This window comes from Halyomorpha halys, unplaced genomic scaffold, assembly GCF_000696795.3.
Source record: "Halyomorpha halys isolate HHAL.00 unplaced genomic scaffold, Hhal_1.1 Scaffold149.1, whole genome shotgun sequence".
Classification (NCBI taxonomy): Eukaryota; Metazoa; Arthropoda; class Insecta; order Hemiptera; family Pentatomidae; genus Halyomorpha; species Halyomorpha halys.
Genome location: NW_027108625.1, coordinates 1,295,571 through 1,302,079, shown reverse-complemented (window position 1 = coordinate 1,302,079; position 6,509 = coordinate 1,295,571). Strand labels below are relative to the sequence as shown.

The following is a 6,509-nucleotide window of genomic DNA, read 5'->3' as shown; positions in this document are numbered from 1 at the left end:
TATATTTATTACTTGTGTATATTTATTTATTCTTTGTATTATATTTGGTATCATTTTATAATTATTGCTTTTGGCTTAATATACTTATTATTTTATTTTATTTAATAATGTTTTTTTAAATGTAAATGTGTAAAATTAACACTATTATTATTTTGTAATCAAAATCAGTCAGACGATTTTTTTTTAATTTAATTTGAAGTACTTTTATGTTTGTTTAATTGAAAAAAATATTTAATTAAAAAAAAATTCATTGTAAGCGATAATAAGAATGAATATATAAAGGAGAAAAAAGAAAAATCGTCACATCTCAGCCGAACAAGAAAAGCCGATACTGCCCAATCTTTCCTCATTGAAGAACTGCGTTATCTTTTGTTAAACTGTTGTATTCTTGGCAAGAACGAAATTTGTATTTGTTATTCCCACCTTGGGAAACACTAAATATGAATTATTATAATAAGAGATGAATAATAGATTATTGTTCATAGATTTTGCCTTTAAGAGTACAATAGTTTTAATAGTAAATCTAAGTTTATACGAGCTAAGAAGCTCATTTAGTCTCTAATGGCCCTCAATGCCAGTTAAGCGACTGGAAGAGAAGTGCTGGGATCTCTCCCTTCCGCACAGGCATGCCATGGATGGCTGGGAGTTGTAAAATGAAAATATTGATCTATATAGGTGCGAATGTGTTTATTCCATTGTTAATTAAATTTAATTTCCTTTGTCTTATTCATAAATCATTTTATTTATTTAGTAAAATAATTATTTACTTTTATTATGTGATTAGTTTTTTTATATAGATTCAATTTTTATTTATACAAAACAAGATAGTATTATATTTTTTATAAGTGTTATTATTTTTAATTTCTTTTTCTTTTAATTGTTATTATTTAATTTTTTTCTTATATTTCTGTATGTGTGTTTTTGAAGACTAATACTTAATTCCCTTAATTTGTGTCATACTTTATTAATTCTCTTTAATAAAAATATAATAATCACGCATTTATAAACTAATTTATATAAGATTATATCATATATTATATAAGATAATTATAGGCAAATAATTATTATATGCTACCTGTAGCCGTTGATGATACAGCCCTCCGTCGTCCACCCTGTCTCAGAAAGTGGGTGCCCTTAATTAAGTAAAAATCTGGTAGCCCAAACGTGACTTTGACCAAATCACCACCTTGCACAACCGTTGGTCTAGTAACACCGCTCACCCTTCCTGGGTTGTAGCGGTACATATTTAATTTTATTATGATTAATTATTGTGGTCCTTATGAAAAAAAAATAATTGTCCAGTAATTCAGTGTTTAATGGTTTTTTCCCTAGTTCAACTTATTATTGTTTTGTTTGCTTATGGCTTCATTGCCATGGCATCATTTTAACCACCACAATTGCTAAAAAAAAATTAAATTAATGTTTTATTAGTAGATCATGATAACAGGGCTAACTAAAAAAAAAAACATTCCTATCTTTTAATTTTGGTAAATGAATTTTTTGTTGAAAATTAGGACCGGAAAATTTCTTATTCCAGAATCACCCATAAAATGGTCCTGCAATACAATTTTTTAAAAAATATCTTTATTGAAATTAACAACTGTATATTACATAATACATTCAGTAAATTTGATCTTAGTTAAAATGGAGTGTTACAGGCGTGTAGAGCAACTACCCATTGGTAGTACTCGATGGTCTCGTGGCCATCTTCTTTTCAGGCGCCTCGGAGGATTGTCAGGAATGGAAGAGGATGCAAGGTTAGAAACATGGGGGTTTGAGTAGTTAGGGAGTTTATAGTGGAAGGAGTGATATCTGGTTCGGGCTAGATCAACAATACAATGAATATGTAATTCAATAAATTTTAATATAATCACGAACTTTTAGGATATGTGCAATTTTTTAATAATAATTTCCTCTTTCATGTTCATTACTAATGGTGGGAAAAGTTTCAGGATATCCAGTTTATAGTTGATGCGTCATATAGCGGTTTGTGTTCAGTCACGTATCACGTTAGCGTATTGTTAACACTTGAAATTGAATAATGATTTTATTTATTGATAGATATTAACATCTACCATATCGTTGTGGGTAATAGGTAATAGTGATGAATGATCACATTCTTACTAAAATAATATAAAACATGAAAGAAAAAAAAATAGTACATAAAAATAAATAAAATCTCTCTTAAAATATATACAAACAAAAGGATATGAACAAAATCAAACTATGTACATGAAAAAGTAAATAAATCAAATAAAATAATGAAAAAATAAAAGAATCTCTAGTCACATTTACACTCTTATATATTTACACAATGGACCTGAGGATCACTGAGCACATTATATCCCCCACGTGTAAGGGGTAGGGCAGAGCTCATGAGATCCCAGTGCATCACTGGTAATGAGCCAGTGGAGGCTGAGCAAGTGCGCTAAAGCCGCAAACACTCAACTAAAGTGGAGAATCTGACTACTGCCACTGCCGTTTCAACCTTCGAGGTGGGTTGTGGAACTAGATAAGAATTGAACCAAAGGAGTAGGATGGTTGAAAGGTGTATATGAAATATTAAAAATGCAACGCTAACTCTATATCGTCATCGAATAATAACAATAGAGGATGAATCCTAAGGTTTGGTCCAGATAACACTAACATTCATTCCTAAACCTTCCCCACTAATAAGCTCATGTTTAAAGCATCATATATTTCTTTAGTAGCTTCTAATTGAATACAAACGATTAATTTACAGGACAGTAACCAATGGGATCCAACTTACTCAAACTGAAGGGAATAGCTTCATTTTCTTGTAGTAAACACAATAAATCCTTTCAGCCCAAAGTCCTTCAGGAAATAGTCAACGCTTCATACAGTGTAAACAATACCCTAAATTTTGACCTTATAATCCCAGTTTTCTTGATACTCTTTCCGGGTAAATTCTCCAAATTCCATCAGAAAGTTAGTCATCATCCGAATCCCTACTAAGCTTCACACATCTCCACAATCCTTCCCGGAGGCGGGATATTGGATAATATAAATTAGCAAAGTGTTTATTTCTAGTTGATATGACTAAAAGTTTGATCTATGAAAAAATATCTCTTTGGAATCATAAGCCGTATATGTGTCTGCTAGCACTCATACTAAACCTAGTTAAATGCACTATGAAGTAGTTTATGTCACTTATATTCGCATTAGTGATAGTGTTCATAATATTTGCTAAAGTAATAAAAACAAAACTTTTCTCTCTTGGGCTCTATAAGTTTTTGTTTCATACAGTTTATATGAATAAAGTTCCAATTTATATAATCCGAGTTAGTCATAATCCGAATCTCTATCAAGCTTCACACATCCCCCAATACTTCCCGGAGGTGGGAACAGCAGTGCCCCCAAAAACCTGTTAATATAAATATATAAATAATTATATTGGAATTGTGTTGATAATCAGTTTCTCCACTCAAGTCCTGAGCGTCTGCACCTACAAGACCAGGACCATTCCTCAGCTTCCACTGGCTTTCAATATCATTTGAGAGAGATTGGTTCTCATCAAAACATGATTATCTTAAAGTTTTGCGCATTTATGTATACCTTTAAGATACTTCTTTTTATTTAAGCTTAAGTTTAATTTTTGTATTTCTACTTGGTGTAAATACTTTGTGGATGTATCATCCAATGTCTGTTATCGATAACATAATATTACTCATTATAAATTGCTTGAAATCATCAATACGCACTCTGATATAAAATATTAAAGTGACTAATTTTAAGGAACATGTGAATCAGTATCATCGTTAGTCAGGCAGCCAAAAATGTGCAGCGGTATATTTTCCTAGTTTATATCTCACACTATTTTCCCATCTCACTTCTTGAATGGTTTTTTTTTTCTTATCAATCAAAGGAAAAATTTTATACGTAACCTAGTGGGGGGGGGGGGTTCTGTCGTGATCTATATAAGTATACTAGCAACCAGGATAAATTGCCAGTTAACCAGTAAGAAACCAAGTATTTGTGTGTATTTTACTGTAACTCAATTTGGACAAGAACTAGGTGAGTGTATTATTTAGTCATAGGTTGTTTTTTTGAAGTTCTTCCATTCATTTAATGGGCAATATATTTATATTTAACGATGATGTGTTGGATTAATTTCAGCGTTATTGAGCATAATTGACTTTCATTCGGTGTTATTACGTCTTATAGAATATGTTTTAATTATGATCTGGCGGCTATAAATTAATCTTAAATGGCGATTTAAATACTTCTGTTTTGGAGAATAACTTTTAAGCCATTAAATATTCAACTCCCATACGATAATCCTCGAAGAATGGTGACGAAATTGGAGAATAAAAATAAATCCTAACAATCCCATCAAATCACCTTTACGCTTCGTCGTAAACCGACTGCCCTACAGTATACTTTAATAATGTGGCTCTTACCCCCGTAGAACTGATTCGTTATCTTGTACTACACCTTGACAAAAGACTAACCTGGAATCCTCACACAAGACTATTATCATATTTAAAGACGATTTTGACTATTACAGCACTAGACAAACGGTCTAAACTTCCAACTCATTACAAAAGACTGATCTACATGACAATAATAAGGTTCATTTGTAACGGCTTAACCTTTCCCAGTGCCACCCTGTATGGGATACCCCAGGGATTCTTTTCTGATTCCTCTACGATAAATTCGTCCCAGGATTTCTTCTTCTGGCAACGCACTCCGTTTCGGTATACCCAATACATATGCTTAGATTCTTCGTACGTATATTCAAACTCGCACATACACATGTATGTAATAAAATAATTAAACCCATACCGCTACAACCCACGCAGAGTCAGGGGTGCAGTACTTTGTAAGAAAGTACTGTTACTAGACCAACGGTTGTGCAAGGAGGTGATTTGATCAGAACTTTAACCTTATTAAGTTTAACCACTTTATGAGGCTTGGTGGACCCCGGAATGTTCTGAACCCAAAGGGCTCACTCTTTACAGCGAAACAGAAAATACTACTGAGATTTTCTTCAGGATAATTATTATTTCCAGGACCACACCCTGGAAGTAGTAACCCAGCCTAACGTTACAACAAACCGTAGTTTTAGTTTGATGCAGCCGCAGAATATCCTATGCTATCAGGGCCCACTGATAACAGGGCCACCTAACTATATATTAAAACGAATTAAGAGTGGAAATAGTTCACTTTCAAGAAAGTGGAGCAGTTTATCACTGATCTCGATATGAAGTAATGCACTTGAAAATTCGATTGAGAAATTGATTTCGTGACAATAATTGATGATTTCATTAGTCATAAATTGTTAAATGTACTCTTGTAAATGTTTTAAATTTCTTTTTTTATGGTATTAACTTTTGAAATATTAAGTAAACTTATTATTTCAAGGCGTTAGTCGTTTATAAGTGTTGATAAAGATATCCTAAAGTTCCCGAGGATTCCACTTGGTTAAAGACGCCCCTGAGGCTACAATAAATCTATCAACACCCCCTTTAAGATCATTTTGATAGTGTCCTTGCTATAGACTTACTCGAGTTAAAGGACAGTCAAAAATTCTTCAAGATCCATGGAGTAGTGTTGCTCAGGGTCCCTGAGGGGACGGGGAACCTAAATTTCTTTCTCCTAAGCAAACATTCTATGAATTGAATTTTAGGGAGGCTATTTACCATTACATTCCCGGTCAGCATACATAAATTAGGGTCATTCATACACCCAGTCGGTGTAAGCAGCCTCAAGCAGGCCTAAGGGCCTCACATATCCATCCTAGTACTCACCGTGCTCTACGTTTTTCAACGTTAATTACGAATTGCAAGCACTTTAGCACCCTCGGCCACCCAATATTTATATGTACAATACTCTGTGTTTGTACATATACCCAAACTATACAAATTCCCAATTTAGGTATATGCGTTGTAACACATAAACGTTTTGTTGGCAGATATTTACATCGAAAGATTTTAATTCTAATTAATTATTTGGATTATAATAAATAAATGGATATATGTTCCAACTACTATATTATTAAAATGTAAACTTTTTATTTTTTTTATTTTGTATACTTTTTTATTCTTATTTACAATTGAATAAAAATATATACAGGTAAATTTGCTGTTAGTGATAAAATGTTATGATTCAAACATGTGGAGAATCTACCTATTGATAGAACTTCAATGACATTTACAAGGGAGAATATCTCGAGGCCATCTTTTCTCATCTCAAATAAGTGGATTTGAGTGGTTAGGAAGTTTTCCATGGAAAAATTGGTACCTGGTTCTGGCTATATCGGCAACATATGTCACATTGAGGTCCTGATGGATGACTTGAATTGTGATAAAGTAAGGAGCATTGAAAATTTTAAGAAGGATTTTGGACTGTAAGGATCGGATTTGGGAGGAATTCGATGATGTAGTGGAGCCTCAAAGCTCAACCCATCCACTAAGTTGGACTTCTATCGACCTAGACACCTGAGTGCTAAACCTAAGATGGTGGAAGCAGCCCAGATCAGATTTCCT

The 6,509-nt window shown here is 32.9% G+C and overlaps 2 protein-coding genes across 5 annotated transcripts in view; one reads left to right on the top strand and one right to left on the bottom strand.

Moving 5' to 3' along the window:
* Positions 1 to 6,509, top strand: part of LOC106678614 (uncharacterized) — a 40,143-nt gene that overhangs the window by 4,567 nt on the left and 29,067 nt on the right. Inside the window, exon 1 of one of the 2 annotated variants that reach the window (XM_014417215.2) lies at positions 3,981 to 4,035. The exons of the other annotated variant lie outside the window; for it this stretch is intronic. The gene's annotated coding sequence lies outside the window, so the exon portion shown is untranslated. Of the gene's footprint in view, positions 1 to 3,980; positions 4,036 to 6,509 lie in introns of those variants that run through there. 2 annotated transcript variants of the gene reach the window in all.
* The window catches only part of LOC106678609 (uncharacterized), a 131,606-nt gene that overhangs the window by 103,891 nt on the left and 21,206 nt on the right, over positions 1 to 6,509 (bottom strand). The gene's annotated exons all lie outside the window — the stretch shown is intronic.